This window comes from Columba livia, chromosome 1 (assembly GCF_036013475.1).
Source record: "Columba livia isolate bColLiv1 breed racing homer chromosome 1, bColLiv1.pat.W.v2, whole genome shotgun sequence".
Lineage (NCBI taxonomy): Eukaryota > Metazoa > Chordata > Aves > Columbiformes > Columbidae > Columba > Columba livia.
The window spans coordinates 184,912,120-184,929,613 of NC_088602.1; the positions used below are offsets into that span (position 1 = coordinate 184,912,120).

Consider the following 17,494-nt stretch of genomic DNA (forward strand, 5'->3'; position numbering starts at 1 on the left):
ACCATTCCCATTTGCTGGAGGAATTGCATTGCTAACAACCATCCACATTATCATTCTATGTTTAGAAGAAGAAATATTTTCACAGTCCAGTTTCCAAATAGCCACATACAACAGAATGACTGGTTTGTGCAAAGAGTAACCCTTTCAAAATTAATGGCTCTGAGGAAGAAAACTTTTTTTTTAGAATTACCCATGGTAGAAGGGGTTTGTAGGATCAGCCTCCAACCCTTTAAACTAAAAGCACATTTATACTAGTGTATACTGTCTTTGTCCCCAGGAAATACAGTGAGGCTTGAACACCATCACTAGTTCACTGCAGTGTGAGCACAGCATGATACATGAGATCTCCTGTTCCTTGGCCTGGGCCCTGGAGACCAAACACTATCAGATAAACAGAAAACAAAACAGCCAGGCTCTTCTCTGTGACAACCAATGATAGGACAAGGGGTAATGGGTTCAAACTGGAACACAAGAGGTTCCACTTAAATTTGAGAAGAAACTTCTTCTCAGTAAGGGTAACAGAACACTGGAACAGGCTGCCCAGGGCAGTTGTGGAGTCTCCTTCTCTGGAGACATTCAAATCCCGCCTGGACACCTTCCTATGTAGCCTCACCTAAGTGTTCCCTGCTCCGACTTGGGGATTGCACTAGATGATCTTTTGAGGTCCCTTCCAATCCCTAACATTCTGTGATTTTGTGATTCTGTGAAGTGATACACCATGATGTGGACTGCCTTTTGTTTATTGATGACCTGATTTTCTCTGAAAAGTAAGGGGAAAAAAAAAAAAAGAAAGAAGTTTTCCAAAATCTCTAATGACCACAACAAAGTATAGTACAATGAACTGTCTGAACCACAGAATCCCATCATGGGTGAGGTTGGAAAGGACCTCTGGGCATCATCTAATCCAACTGACCTGCTCAAAGCAGGATCAGCCACAGCACATTGCTCAGGACCGTGTTGAGTTTAAAATATCTTCAAGGACAGAGATTCCACAACTTCCCCAGGCAACCTATTCCTGTGTTCGACCATGCTCACAGTAAAATGGGGGAACTAAAATTTCCTCCATTTCAGTTTGTGTCTTTTACCTTGTGGTCTGTCACTGGGCATCACTCGGAAGAACCTGGGTCCACCTTTTTTACTACCCCCATCAGATATTTATACGTATGAAGAAGATCCTCCTGGGCTTTCTCTACACTGAACAATCCTGGCTCTCTCACTCCCTCCACATAACTCACATGCTTCAAATCTTTCAGCATCTTTGTGACCCTTTACTGGACTCGATCCAGTATGTCCATGTCTTTCTCATGCCAGGCAACCCTGAACTGGACCCAGCACTACAGTTGTAGTTTTCCCAGTGCTGAGGAAAAGCAAAAGATCACACCCTCAACCTGCAGGTGATGCAATGCTGTTCCTGATGCACCCAAAGAGAGGCTGTTTTCCTTCTTTGTTGCAAGACTGCGTTGCTGGCTAATGGTCCACCAGGAGCCCCAGGACCTTCTCTGCAAAGCTGCTTCCCAGATGGTCAGCAGTAGGCTGCACTAGTGGGCGAAGTTTTTCCTCCCCAAGTGCAGGACTTGGCATTTTCATTTGTTGAATTTCTTGAGATTCATAGCACCCCATTTTTACAGATTGCCTCTCTGAAGAGCAGCACAGTCATCTGGTATAGCAATCAGTCCTCTTGATTCTCTATTTTCTGCAAACTTGTACTCTGACCCATCATCTAGGCTATTACTGAAGATGTTGAGAAATATTTGACACAGTATTGACCCCTGAGGGAAACACTAGTTACTGGTCTCCACATAGTCTTTGTGATGTTGATCACAGCACTTGAAGCTCAGCAGTTCAATCAATTTTCAATTTACTTCACCATATACGGTGTACTCAATAATTTGTTGATTTGTTTATGATGATACTATGGGACACAGTTTCAAAGGACTTATTAAAGTCAAGCTTAACAACATACACTGCTCTCCCCTTGTCTACTGAGCTCATCATCTCACTATAGAATCCTATCAGTTTGGCCAGGCATGATTTTGCTTTTTCCTTAGTCTACATTTGATCTACCCTTCATGATGCCATTCATGTCACTCTCTAGATTCAACAACAAAGAAACAAAACAACTTCCTTCAGCCCTGAATTGGTCAAGCAGTTGGACTAGATGATCGTTGTAAGTCCCTTCCAACCAAACTATTCTATTCTATTCTATTCTATTCTATTCTATTCTATTCTATTCTATTCTATTCTATTCTATTCTATTCTATTCTATTCTATTCTATTCTACTCTATTCTATTCCAATCCAAACCAATCCAATCCAATAAAATGGAATTTATTAATTTAGCCAATGTTCCAATGTATATCAACAAGACGTTTTAAAATGTGTTTTATGTTTCTGACACACCAAATTTCTTCTCGTTATGTAAATGCCTGTTTAGGGTCTTTTTAAAAATGCATTTTATGAAACTGTTAAACTATAATAGCCATTAAGTAGCTGTTATGAGCTAAGATGTCAATATGTATCCAACAACACAATAAAAAATTTAAAACATTACATAGAACATTTTTGGTAGTGCCAGCAGCAGCAGTGGAGAAGAAAGCCTTGTAGGTTTTTTTCCTTTTGATCAAGGCTTTTTCAATGGCTAATATGCACAAAATAGGGGATTACTGTAACTGAATAAAAACACTCCAACATCCCCTGTTCTTTTTTCTCACAAAATAAACATCAGTTCTAAAACTTACTCCAGTAACATTGACCCTTGCGATTCTTCACAGAGCACAGCTTGAGTGTCCAGAATATATGTTAGGACAAGGATCAGGCTTTGTTCTTTCAGAGCACCTTCAACTGAGATTCTAATGTAAATACATGACAAAAACTGCCACATTACTTCTCACAGCAGCCTCTTCTAACAGATACAAGCAGGAAGGAAAGCTGAGAAACAATTCAGCTAACTCATCTGTGCTGATTCAGAAATAAAGAGCAGCAACTTGCTATATCTCCTAACTGCCAACGCTGCTCTTTAGCCACAAAGAGTAGATGGTTAGTCTTTGTACACGGCCTTTAATACACAGGCCCTGGATTAATTACGTGCGCAGACAGCTCCATACTACAGCTCAGCAAAACCAAAGTCTTCCCATGTTCCCAGAAGATCGCCTTATTCTTCTGTCTGAGCACCAGGCTGCCTTATCCATGGGCCTAGCTGGGCTTGCTTCCCTTGCTGGTCCTCTCTCCTGTTTTGGCCAAAGTACTCAAATATGAAATATGAACACTGACAAGAAGGCTGTAACTGCCCCTTACCAGTCACTGCAGTCTTATCATGCCTGTTTGCTGGTCACACCTGCATGCTAAGAACCTAATCTTGCAGTCCTTTTGCAGACAAAACTCCCCATTGACTGGTATGTCTTTGTATTAAAAAAATTACTGGATATGCAGAGCAGCATTTCTGAACAAAGGACTTAAAACATTCTTCTTTTCATTTTCCCCTTCAAAAATGCCCTAAGGCAGTCATCTATTTCAGTCAATGGATAACTGTAAATGTTCAATCAAAAAAAAGTCTATTTTTGAGCAATAGAAACATAAAAGACATCTAAATCACCACAAATATTGTTTCTGTACACATAGAGGACTAGACTTTTTCACATTTCATTGACTTTTTTGTTAACTCTTTGCTTGCCAATTTCTTGCCTGGAGCAAGTTTGACAGCGAAGGAAAACATGTTTATTAAGGAATGTGTATTTATGGTCCTCTAGTTATATGAGTGGGGGAGGAGAACAGTGACATATACAAATGTTACATATAAAACCCATACAGAAATTTCAAGTATATTTCCATTTATAAAAGTTTTGTATATCTCAGCAATTTTGCAATTAAAAAAGTAAAAAGTTAAACTAATATTTTAAAACTGAAATCCAACTTATGCTTTGAATAACAGCTTACAAATAGCTAAATAAGCTTAATCCTGCTTAATTTCCACAGTCATTTAAAACAGTTTGCCTCTTCCTATGCCGCTTTCTTCATAACTGATCAAGTAGCAGCACAAGAAAAACATGTAATATCTTTTTTATATTTCTTTCTGTTAATAGTTTGAAGCTTTAAAAATTTTCTAGTCAGATCAACAAGTCAAAGAATTCCAAGGCAAATGGAAGAAATTTAAAAGCTGAGTTATTTAAGAGTAAAAAAAACAAACTCATAAGAATTTTGCATAAGGCTTATGTCTAAATGAAAGGTAAAATTATACTGGTTTGGAAATATCCAGTGAGGTTATCCAAAGAACCTTGACTTTGATCTGCAGCAATGCCAAGCAATAAATGTATATTTACTTTTATAGCACTTTAGTCTTTGTGGCTCCAGGAAAGAATAAATTGATTTTTTTAAAATTCAATACAGTTTATGTAACTCAAAGTCTGGCATTTTTTTTCTCTTCAGTTTGAGTAAAACATAAGATACAGAAATTCTGAAAAAAAAAAAAAAGTTCTGCATATTACAAAAGGACATGGGGAAATATGTAGGATGAGTTAAAACACTAACTGATGAAGCTAATGAACAAGTGGGCTTACTGGAAAATTGGAAGGATAATTCACTAAAATAGGATTTCAGCAGTGTGCAAAAAGTATATTGGTGCAATAAAAGACAAGAATGAGAACTGGTCATACAGCAACATTAAGCTATAAAGGGGGACACCCAGGAGATTTGGAATTACATATCCATATGCATCACATTATGACTCAGGCAAAAGCCTTGCTGTAGAACATTAACACCTGAGAATCACACCTAGAATAATCTAATGAGAAGTACATATTGAGCAGCCTATACCAGAAAGATGAATAAAGTGAGGGTAAATTAAATGAAAATAAACAGCAAACATTGATAAGGGATTTAGGACCTGAGTTATGAAGAAAGGTCAAAAGAATTACATGACAAATGTAGAAGTTTTAACACAATGTATATGAAAAAAATATAAACACCAAGAAAGAAACAATATTAAGTAGAGTATCATAACAATTCTTCACAAAGAATACAAAGCAACAGGGGTATATTGTCTCAAAGAAAGTGGTGTAATCCCTATCTTTTGATTCGTTTAAATTGAGACTTGGCAAAACATTAGTGAAGTTATTGTACAGTAGGTCATGATCCTGTATTGGCAGGGGATGGACAAAATGACCTAGTAGGTCTTTTCCCTCTCAGTCTTCTTTGATTCTAAAAAACTCTAAGTCAGATGTTTCCATCATTTGTCTACAAGATCAGCAGAGCTCAGAGCCACCACAGGGAGACCTGTAAGGGTGAAGGTAAATGTACACTTGGCTAATAAAGTGTAAGAAGACCATAACAGTCAAGAAATTCTTTCTCTTTTATCATTATAAATATATATGTATCTTCTTTTCATGGTTCAATGTGAATGACGGCACAGAAAACTAAATTTTAAGACACTGAAAGACAAAATAAGTGTAGAGGTCACTACAGCAGAGGGATCAGGCTGGAGTTGCAGCAAAAGAAAATGTAGAGTCCCCTGCTGTCAACTTTTAAAAAATACAGGTCTCAAAGGCAAGTCAGTAGCAAGATCTCATATACAAACTTTTTTCTTGATTACCATTCACACAGAAACAAGTTTTTGAAGAAAACCTCCTACCAAAATCTTCATTACTGCCCATCTATACTGTTTCCAGTCTTTCTTTAACAACTGACAGTGTTAGAAAGTAGAGAGAACTCTGGCTGTATGAACAATAAACTTTCAATCAATCCAGAACTTGTACAGGGTTTGCTACTGCAGAGAGATCCCTACAAGAAAATGGGGCCTGATGGGATTCACCCAAGGGTGCTTAAAGAGCTGTCTGATGTCATAGCAAAACCACTCACTGAAATTTTTCAGTGCTCCTGGAAATCTGGAGAAGTCCAAGTTGACTGGAAGCTGGTAAACATTGTCCCAATCTCAAAGGACAACAGGGATGACCCTGGCAACTACAGGCCTGTCAGCCTCACTTCTGCACCTGGCAAAATCATGGAGAAGATTATTCTGGGAGTTATTGAAAAACGTCTGAATGACAACACGGTCATTGGTCTTCACAAATTTGGTGAAGCATTTGGAGAGGAAGCCATATGAGGAGAGACTAAAGTCACTTGGTTTGTTCAGCCTAGAGACTGATGGGAGACCTCATTGTGGTCTACAGTTTCCTCACAAGGGAAGGAAGAGGGACAGGCACCAATCTCTTCTCTCTGGAGACCAATGGCAGAACCCAAGGGAACAGCAGGAAGATGTGCTAGGGAAGGTTTAGGTTGGACATTTGGAAAAGGTTCTTCACCCAGAGGGTGGTGGAACACTGGAACAGGCTCCCCAGGGAGGTGTCACAGCCCTAAGCCTGACAATGTTCAAGAAGAGACTGGACAATGCCTTCAGACACATGATGTGAACTGTGGGGTTGTCATATGCAGGGACAGGAGCTGGACTCAATGATCTTTGTGAGTCCTTTCCAACTCAGAACATTCTATGATTCTATGATTTGGGAAATACCTAGAACCAAAGAAAGCTGTTTCGCTTGAAGGTGTTCAGTAAAACCCAATACCCTTATGACAATTAGGTCATGTTATGAAGGCAGCAGGTGGTGAGACAGGATAGCAGCTACTGGTTATAATGGTCTGTAATACCTATGGTCTGTTGTGACAGTAGGGCCTGACCATCACCCTAAATTTCACTGTGGGCTTCCTACCTCCACTCTACACCAGCATTGTGTTCAAATGCATTGGGTGGCGGCCTAACAATATGTGCATGGGACAACTGAATATTATTGCCTACACCACCATGAAGGCTGTGTGTCATGCTGACCTTCTGTAGAAGTGGCCAGCCTCAAGTACAAGTGTAAAAAGACATAGAGAAAGGGCAGCATCAGTAAACTTTCAGCTGATGACCCACAAAAATGGTGCTGGCTGTGCATGTAGCCACCTTATCTTGCCTCTTTATGAAGCTGAGGAGAAAGCTCTAAGATTTGTTGCCAGCTTCATCTAAGGGAAAGATTAGTGTTAGTCCTTTCTTACATTGACTGCACTTGTGGATCTGATGCTCAGGCCAAACAAAGTGGTAGAGTTGTAAAAGGGAGAGACTGTCAGACACATACAATACCTGTAACAATTCAAGGAGATAGAGCTGATGAGTTTTTTGCTGAAAATGACCCTGCCTTACAAATCTCTTACATTTCTTTGAGGGAATCACTGAACATGTGGAAAAACTGAAGGCAGCTTGCACATTTCACTGAGACTTCTGAATGGTTTTTAGGAAGTTCCCTCATGAAAGGTGGCTAAAGAGGACTATGGCACAGAATAAGAGAGCTCATCATCAGGATTAATATCAGGCTGATAAATAGGAAAATAAAAGTAGAGATAAGTTGTCAGTTTTCTCAATGAAAGCTATTAGCAAAATCTAAGAGGTATCACTGGATGCTACAAGTGTTCAGAAATAGTCTCTAGAAACTGTACAGAAGAAAGTAACAAAATTTGCTGGTTATAAAAGGTAGTATAACTGAAAGGTCTCATGACATTGACTGGTCAGTTAAAAATGGTTAATGAAATTTGCTGTCAGCAAAAATTATGTGATGTACTTGGTGGATCACATTTCTACCTTTGTACTCTATTGGCAGAGGCTCTTATGGAACTAGTTGTTACCACTGGGGAAAGGATTTTAAAGCTAAAAACAGCAGTTCTCTAAGATGTAAAATACAATGGTCATAGTAATCAAACCAGCAAGCACAATATTAGAAACAAACCACACAGAAAACAAGGTAATGTCATGGCTTAAATTCACAGTGTATCCATACCCCAAATACTGTATCATTCTCATCTATTTGTGTAGAAACACCGCAGAAGTTGAAAGGTGCTGAAAAGAACAGCAAAGGTGTTAGACATAACTTATGTCTAAACTGTGTTACTTTTTGTCAGAGGATTGCATAGCAAAAATTTTTATAGGTTTGAAAAGTCACTGGGTTAATTAAAGGAAAACCACCAAGGGATATAAATTACAACTACACCATATCTCTGGGTCAGAAGTGAACTGACCCACAGATTGCGTGACCTGAGATTTTTTTCCTGGAGGAGTATGATTTGTTTCTGGAGATGTTCTTTGTCTCTTATCTAGGCTTATGCTCCTACCAGCTGCTGGAGACAGAATATCGAGCCAGAAAGATGCCTGGTGTGATCCACTATGGTCAATTATTCTGTTCTTCTGAGGAAACAGAGAAGAGCATTTCTGGGGAGATGGGATTGTGTCCTGTGCAGTGTACATAATTAATAACTTCACCAACCAACTGTATAAGGCCCCACTGCACCAGAACAGTACTAGCCCTACAAAATATATTACTATATCCTAATAACTACATACAATCCTTCAGGCACCTAGTTGCCATAAATGTCATCCAATTTTAATGTGACCACTAGCACAAGAAAATAATCTGGCTTCTCTTCCAGAATGAAATTTTTTTCAAACCCATAGATTCTTAGCAAGCCATGCAGCTCCCATGTTCTCTGTGCCACAAACAGAGAAGACATAGACATAGCTTTCAAAGACCAGAAAATTTGTTACACAGGAGTCACTGAAGCACAGAGAGGTTAAAAATAAATTTGTTTCTTGACTTGTAGCATTAGTGGTTAGAAACAAACAGTGAACACATCAGAAGACTAATGGGCATTGTAGTTCAAGAGCTCATCTTGAAAATTTCCAAAATCATTTTATTTTGGGGGATATTCAGTAAGGGTGGGTTTATACTGAGGATAAGGGGGTCCATCCTCACTAGAACTTAATAACCTTATTGATATCTTTCTTTGTCCTTCTGTCATAGCTACTCCATGTCACTATTACTGACATGCAATAGCAACATAACCCAAAAGAAATAGCATATAAAGAAGAGTTAACATGAAAAAACGAAGGCAGATTATAAAAAGTTACAGCATGTTACAATACATAGCAGGTTTTCATAGATTATTATTTAAAAAAAAAAAAAAAAAACTAAAATGTGAGATTTAACTGGCTAATCCCAACCTTGCAGAGACAAAAATGTGGCAGCTTGGGTTGAGCATGGAAAGGAGTACATAGTATAACGTCACAAAGCCTTTTGCAAGGTGTCATTTTTTCCATTTTCCAGGGTATAACAATCAGATATTCTCACCTTATTAGCACTATCATAATAAGGAATAGTCTTTACCCATTTGTATTGTAGGATATTGTTCTCTTTGACTTTTGGTGTGTTTTGAATGAGCACATGCACACTCATGTAAACACATGCACAGTTTCTGCCCAAGCTAAAACGCATTGGAGCCACAACTGGTTTACAATATAAACAACATTTATTAGCTAACATAATGTTGTGATGTAATTCCAAGGAGAATGTTTCCATAACAGAAGTCCCACTGCCTTTCAGCAGGGACATGTGCTCCTCAGTCAGCAAGGGGGTTTGAAAATTCCACATCAGTGCCTCTTCCTGCCTTCAGCATCAATGGCAGATTCAGGATTACAGGATAGAAAATCCCAATAATTTATTCAAAGGAATATTTTCTTAGATTGTTTGTTCCAGAGTTTGGTTTCATTTGTTTGTTTAAATCAAAGATCATTTAATCTCTTAGCCTGAAATACATATTAAAGTGTGAACATTCTCTTTTTTAACTTATTTTCTCTATTTTCTTCAGTTATACATCTTCATATATGGTGTTTTTTGCAAAAATTTCATTAATCACTTCTTGATATCTTACAGACCAGCAACAATCCACAGTTCATAACTGAGAAACATTGTCCTACAGCACTCAAAGTGTAAATGAAGACAGCACATGTTCAACTAGTGTATTAGAATACTGATTATTACTATCAATTTTGTTAATGAAAGCGTTAGGGCCTCTGAAGATTATGTATAACCATTTCTTTAAAAATATTATAGTTTTGTAAATGATCAGTCTGCATATTGACATTGAATGTTTAATTTGATTTGAAAAGTATATTTTCAGCTTAGGAAGAATCTGCTTACATGCTGAGATTTAGGTTTCCAGCCCACAGAGCCAAAGTCAAAAGATCTGGTAATTACCAGTGCAATGGAAACTTTTCTGTGTGAGGGCTGCTGGGGGGGAAAGATGATCCCATTCATTGGACAGTTTAGTCTCTTCAGGGGCTCTTCGGGGCTATATTAATGAAGCAAATTTTACCATCAGTCTAGAGTCCAGAGATGAATGATGTAGCTCCTCAATTTAGTTTAGTTTATTATTTTTTTCCATTCACATAACTCAGTTATGTTTGAAAACATAAGAGCATGCACATTAATAATTCAGCCTAAAAAGATATATGCTTAAAGAACTGTGTAACTCTATAAAATAAACTAATGCTCTCCACCACCAACAATAAAGGAATAAACACACAGTCCTTTGATCAATACATTTGATATTGTCAAGACAAGAGTGTCCTGTCCCACCCAAACAGATGGAAGAAGCAACCTCTGTTTCTTGATTTGTGGCACGACCTCATGAAGTCCCTGATACAGTGAAGCAGCAAGGGTAGATGACATTAAATGCCTGGGCCATTATATGGCCTAGAGATGGTGAGGAAGTCTCCATGTAGCCCTCTTCATATTTGTTCCCAGAGCTTACCTCTCAAGATAGTCCACCTTTGCTGAGAGTCTGCATGAATCCTGATCAAAACTAGGTGTATTGCCAGAAACTCTGACTTTGGATCCCTCCAGGGGCTGCTTCACTGCCCAGGCTAACCATGTACAATCTGCCCAGCCCTCCCACAGCCAATGGACACCTCAGCACTGCAAGTAGAGTGACCCACCAACACAGAAGCAGCTCATTAAGATCAAAAGGTGTAATATGTGGTACCCTCTAGAGTTCTCACTTCCACTCAGAAGCAGTCACCCCTATATTGGTGTGGCTGTCTCAGCACCATGGGGACAGGGACTGGCTTCTTCCTTAGCCAAACTGGGTCTCTGGCAGACTCTTAGGTGTCCCTTCAGTACTGGCCTTAGGACCTCCTAGACAATATAGTGCAATGCTCTCCGTGACGTGTTAGAATAAAGAACTTTCAGATGAATGAAGAACAAATTCAAGTTTCATTGGACCCTCTAATGAAAATACACTGTATCCAGTAGAGTACAAACTCAGATTAGATAAGTTTGACAGTCTCTCCTTATCCAAAGCATATTTAAAACAGTGTTACGAATCCATTGAGTTCAATAACTGTACAAAAAACCCCATGCTATTTAATGATTTTTTTTTTTTCAATCATAGTTTGCATTTAAGCTTCCTAACTCTTCAGATAGAAGTTCAAAAGCTAAAAAGCTTTTTTGGATGAGAGAATGTGTGAGATACTGTCCTTTTTACATAACTTGAGGGAGAGAGGCATCAAGGAAAAGAGAAAAGAGCATAATACTAGCAAATACACCTTCATTGTATGTGTGGTCACAATACTTGTTAGGAGCTGCATTTCTGATGAATACACATGATTGTGTTTTTACACCAAGTACTAAACTTAGTAATGCCAAATATTGAGGAGGGAAAGGAAAAAGAAGTAACACATTCAATAAGCAGGGATATGCAGTTGATAAAAGCTGCCAATGACATAAATAGTTACATCATAACGTCCCAAAGAGCCCTTGCATTCTAACACATTAAGAGTGATCTTCATATAGGAAAAAATGACAGCTCATCGTACTCTGAACCACAGGCTAACTTGGCAGTGGCCAACCACAAAAATCAAGAGCCAGGCAGAATCCTGTCATTCTTATATTTTTGCTGAGGAATCTGCAACAAGGTATGCAGCAGACTTGCTACCAGAAGCACAGTTGCTTCATATTAAGTAAGATGAAGAGCGCAAAAATTCCTCCAGCAGACAGCCTTGACTATGCAGCGTGAATACCTGCTGGCCAGTTTTAAGTTCCTGATGTTTCCAAACTTTTCAGTAGCTGACTTTCCTGTCTCTGAGCTCTTCTCCATCTCCCTCTCTCTGTACCAAGGGGAGCCTTGGAAAGGAAGCTGAAGCCTCTCTTTGATGCTGCTTTTGTGACCTCCGGCAGGCAAAGGAGCAGCTACACAAAAATTGTTCTTTAGTTTCTGCAAATATAGGCTGGAACGATGCTCAAAGGGACACAAGAGTTTTGTTGCTGTAGTTTAACAAGCCCCAAGATATGATGTGCGATCTAGAACTGTTTAATGTAATCATCTGGGATTTTTTTTATTATTATTATTATTATGGGGGGGCGGGGGGCGGAAAGAGAGCTTTCTGATCTTCAATAGCCTTCTGGACAAAAGTAAAGCACAATTTCTACCTCATAGTAGCACAACTACTTTTCAAATAGAGAGCTAGAAAAGATTATAACATTGGCCTTATGTATTTTTTTCCATAACCTTGCTCTCAGAAATGATGGCGCTATTTCTACAGAAATTTTCACATGCACATAGAAATTTGCCTGGAGCCATGTCCACAGATGAGAACATTTCAACACAAACAGTTAATAGTTCATAAAGAATCATGTGGTTAAAAATTTTAGACAATCTAAACAATAGGTGCTTCTATCAGGTTTACCAGAGTACACAGATATTATTAAATAACATTAAATGCAACCCAAGTATTTCCTCCTGTATGTTTCAGGATAATTTGTATTCTAACGCATCAGCTTCAGGCATTGAGCATAACATTGTTCTCTAGGGGTGCACTATCCTGACAAATATTTGTGATTATTTGCTTCCTTGCTCGAGATCTCTTTTCCCTCATGATAGGTTCTGGTATGACAAGGCAGGTGGATGGATAGACTCGGTGCTGAGCTATGTTATGGAGTAAATGCCAATATATACTTCCTGCATTCACAGCTCACTTCTCAGGACACTTGATCTCTCATGATTCTACTCTGATCTACAATGTTGTAGAAATGATGTCTGTAGTTTTGCAGCTTCCTTGCTAGAAAGTTACAACATCTGCAAAAACTGTTCAAACTTCAACCTGGATAAGATTATAAATATCATTTTGTGAATGCAGCTTTAGAGGAACAAAAACCTGAGGTTTTTATCCTCCTCTTTTTACACATGCTTCATTTTTGTCTTCTCAACCCTGAAGAGTCATGGCATATGAATAGAAAAGCATGTCCCCAGATAGCTGAAAAGACTTAGGTGTGGTGGACACTATACACAGTTTCTCATTACTCATATTCAAAGCTTAGAGAATGAACAAGGGTTTACATTCAGTGCACACATTCCAATTTTAAAGCTAAGATATGTATCTTCAAGTCCGAGAAAAAGAGAAACAGAAAAATGTCTGAAGCTTTTATTTAATATAAGCAGGACAAGTGTGCTACAGTATATTGGAAAGAAATATAAGCACATGCTACCTAACTTCTCATTCTGGGTGGTGTTGATATGGTATGTGCATGGCACCAGGTAGAACTTCTCTCTCAACTCACCAGTAATCAGTCATGGAGTGATACTCAAAAGTGCTATAGAAAGGAGGATCAAAGCTTCTTTCTACCCATAGTTAAAACCATTTAAATGAGTCCCAGAACCAGGGTTTTAAATGTAGTGATGAGACTTTAATAAATGCCACCACCAAGGAATAGTTACTAAGTTTAAGCTACCAGTTTGAGTATGAAAATGGTAGCATCAGGCTAATAACATCAGTTATGAGGATCTTGTACATTCTTTGTATGTCTCACTATTTGCCTGCCCTCTGGGTCTATCCTCTCTTATTATTCTTCCCAAGTAATATTCTTTCTGTGCTGCACTGATGAGGATAACAGGCCAATACTTTTTACTCAGAGAGTTTCCTTCTTGTTCTTCTTTTGGGATATACTTTATTTTCTCATGACTGCCACAAAATGGAAGTTGGGCCTCCTAAATTACTGGCTCTTACGACAGACTCTAAGGCCATTTACCCTCACATATCAGGGCCCCTTCAAGTACTGTGCTGCCCTTGCCTCGCTGCACTTTGACTGTCTATTAGGCTACTTCTGTTAGATTTCTGAATTACTTTCTCCTTTTTCACCTTTCAGTCTTTGAGCATGAACCTGCAGAGTTGCATGGGAGGAATGTGCAGAGGGTCCCGAGGACAAGCAGAATTACTCGCAAGAGAAGACTAAATTCCATCCAACTGCTCTCTGCTGACAGAAGTAAAGATCAGCGCACCTGTCTTGGCACTCTAGAAACCTTCGACCTAATTAAGTGATTGATTACACGTACACTGTTGTACTATAAATAAATATAAAGGTTTAAATATATGTATGTAAAAATTAACATCAGTAGAAGAAACACCTGTCACCGAGGTCTCAAGTTTTATTCTGCATTCATTACATCTGCTATCTTTTACAGAATGTTATGACTTAGGATCCCCTTTGTTCACCTGTCTCACAGTACACATGACTACATGGTTCTTTATGGAAACACATTTTAGAAATGGTCTCTCTTATTTTTGTACAAAGCACTGACTTTTAAGAAGGTTGTATGTATATCCTCAAACCCAAGGTATGGTTTACGGGTGAATTATGTAACTGTATGATTTATGGGTATGTGAAACAACCTGTGACTCATAGCAGCTTTTTACAAAGCCATATGCAATAGGTTAGGAAGTAAGAAACCCCCATGGAAGTATTTTCTTGCAAAAGTAGAATCCAATCAATTCATCTGGAGTTTGGCTAGTGCACAGGGCTCAGCATTCCTATTCCTGATAAAATTACCGTGTAATCTGTGGTGATTGCAATGAAACTCAATCTTAGGTTCGTGCTTCATCCAAACAATAACTCAGCAATGCATAATGTCTCCAAGCTCCCTATAGTAACACCAGGTCATTCTTACAACCATTTGCTAAATTATTTCCATAGCAGTGCACAGCAGCTAGACTGTCCTTCTGTATGTCTCACATTCATAAAATACCTTTCACAAGTCTTGACAAGATCATAAAGTATGCATGGCAAGGTAACTCAGCAGGCTGTTTTACGGAGTGCTCAATAATATACATAGATGTATACATCTGCTTGCTAAGCACTGCTCAATAGTAATTCACGGGAACGGTCCTTTTTCACTGAATTGAAATTTTAAGGGACAATCCAACAAGATATGGGGTATACTGGATTCAATCCAGCAATATTAAATCACATATGCAACTACTTTGGTACCAACAGACATTTCCTTTAGTACCAGTAGATATTTAGAGTGCCATCTGTATAGAAAGTGCTGTGTTTAAAATACTGCATTCTTCAACGGAAACTTCCCAATAAAACTTTGCTGTATTATGGGGGTTGCCCTTCCATTTTCAAGATCTGCTGTAATACTTTGCCCAAAATGACATGTGTCTATTCCAAATATATTGCAGATGTTAGCTTATTAAAAAACAAAAACAAAAACAAAACCTCACACGGAAAACCAAAACTGGATAAAATGAAGCTGCAAAAATAATTTTGATATAACTATCGATTATTTTTCTGTACAACTGATATTTGATAGAATTTCAAAAGTGTTATATAAAGACTTGAATTTTACAAAATATTTCTAAAGAAGATGCCTGTGTAAGTACATCTTAAGTCACTTGTTAAATGAAAAAATATGAAATATTTTTGAAGACAGTCTGAAATAAAACTACAGTTCATACATTTTCATTAAAAAGATAAAATATAAGCATGAAACCCATAAACTTATTAATGGATAGCAAATTGCTAATAGTAGTACAAATAAATACTCAACGAATAATATTAGTTATACGCATATGCCATAAAGTTTATACAATCTTACAGATGTTTTAGTTTATGTATCATTCTATTTTGAGGATATCTGTTTGCTGTTTAATAAAGAACATCACTTCATATTGATAAAAAAAAAAAAAAAAATAATACTTGTGGATGTTGTTATGGGTTTGGTTTGTTTTCTTTACCGAAAAAGATTTTGACAGAAGACTGGCAGTTTAAACTCTGATTACAGTAAACACACACACTGTTTGTTTGTTTGTTTGACTAGATTACACTAACTGATTTTACGATTCTCTGTAATTGTGGGGTTTTCTCAAAGCTTACAGCTATATTTATCAAGTAGCAGCTTTTAAATTCGTTTAGATCAGTAGAAATCTGTTGCACTCAGCAAAGTTCTGAATTGGATTTAATTGCATTTAATTCAGGAACATTGTGTAGTGCCTTGTTTTATGATGGTTACATAAAAGTTTCCAAGTTTTGGCCACATTTGCTATCAAAGGACCCTACAACATTTTTGCATTAGACGGAGAATCATTGATACTCTAATTATAAAAGCATACTTACTAGTAAAACTGCTCCAGGATTTCTACATCACAGCTTATCCATTGAATCAAAGAATCTTTTCTCCTATCATGTTGATTCGCAAAACTTACACTTGTCATTACTGCCTGTAGATGTAGTTTGGGATAATTGAAAGCAAAACTCAGAATTTTAGAATCTCCTTTTCCTTCCTCTCTCTTTTTTAACATTTACTTTTCAATACTTTGCTTACAGTTCTGTAACAAATACTGCTACCATGCTGGCTAAAAACTCTATGCATAACAGCTAATTGGCTTTCTAAGACATCTTCTTTCAGCAAGCAATGGTAATTGAATAGAATACAGTGGTGTAAATGGAAAGGGGGAGGCGGGGGGGGAATAACGGGCACTAGAATGACAATACAAGAATAGGAGAAATCTCACTTTAACCCAGACTCCCAGGACCTAATCACTGACAGAAGAATTTGGTAAATCAAGGAAAAAGACATCAATCCATTCAAACAGGATTAAAGGTTTAAACTGAAAACCAACAAACTTGTTAACCTTTGTGGGAAAAATTTTCATTGGAATTTTTTTTTAGAGGCCAAACAAACAACTAAAATATTTCCAAATGTCTGTTTAGTACCTCATGTGAAGGAGAAGAAAACTATACCACAGAAAAGAAAGTTAGTGTAAATGTTTACATGAACTTATTAATGGAAGAATGTGGCAGGGTGAAATGACCTGGTAATCATTAATATTTAAAGTAGTAAGATTAATGGCATAAATATAAATATTTATTACTAAATACATTTGTTAATGAGAGCACGCTTTTGTTAACAAACACATGCATGTTTCTTCTTTAGACTTTCAATATTCAGGTTAGAATTACATACTTCAGATGATGGGCAGTTGCCAGTGCTCTTTACACTGGAAAAAAAGCTTAGTGAAACCACTATGACAGATATTTCCTTTCTGATTACAGAAGAGAGGTGCCAAATTCATTTTCTCCTTTTATTTGATGGAAAAGGAAGAGACAAGTGGCATACACTATGGCTCATGTTATCCTTTCTTCTCTTAATACAGTCATTATAAGTTAAAAGAATGTGCAATGAAAGAATTACAACAGCATTTCTATGGCATGAGCAATAGTCCATCTACACCAGCTTTGTATCATTGTTAACGATCCTTTTCCAAACGAAATTTTATTATAACTATCTTTAAAATAAAAAGGGCTGGTTTGTAATACAGCTCTTTCTATTTTAAAGAACAGATAAGTCACTTTTTAGCCAAATTA

General features: G+C 37.6%; 1 long non-coding RNA gene across 1 annotated transcript in view; it reads right to left on the reverse strand.

The window, feature by feature from the left end:
* LOC135578215 (uncharacterized) overlaps nucleotides 1-17,494 on the reverse strand; it is a 61,957-nt gene that overhangs the window by 19,495 nt on the left and 24,968 nt on the right. The gene's annotated exons all lie outside the window — the stretch shown is intronic.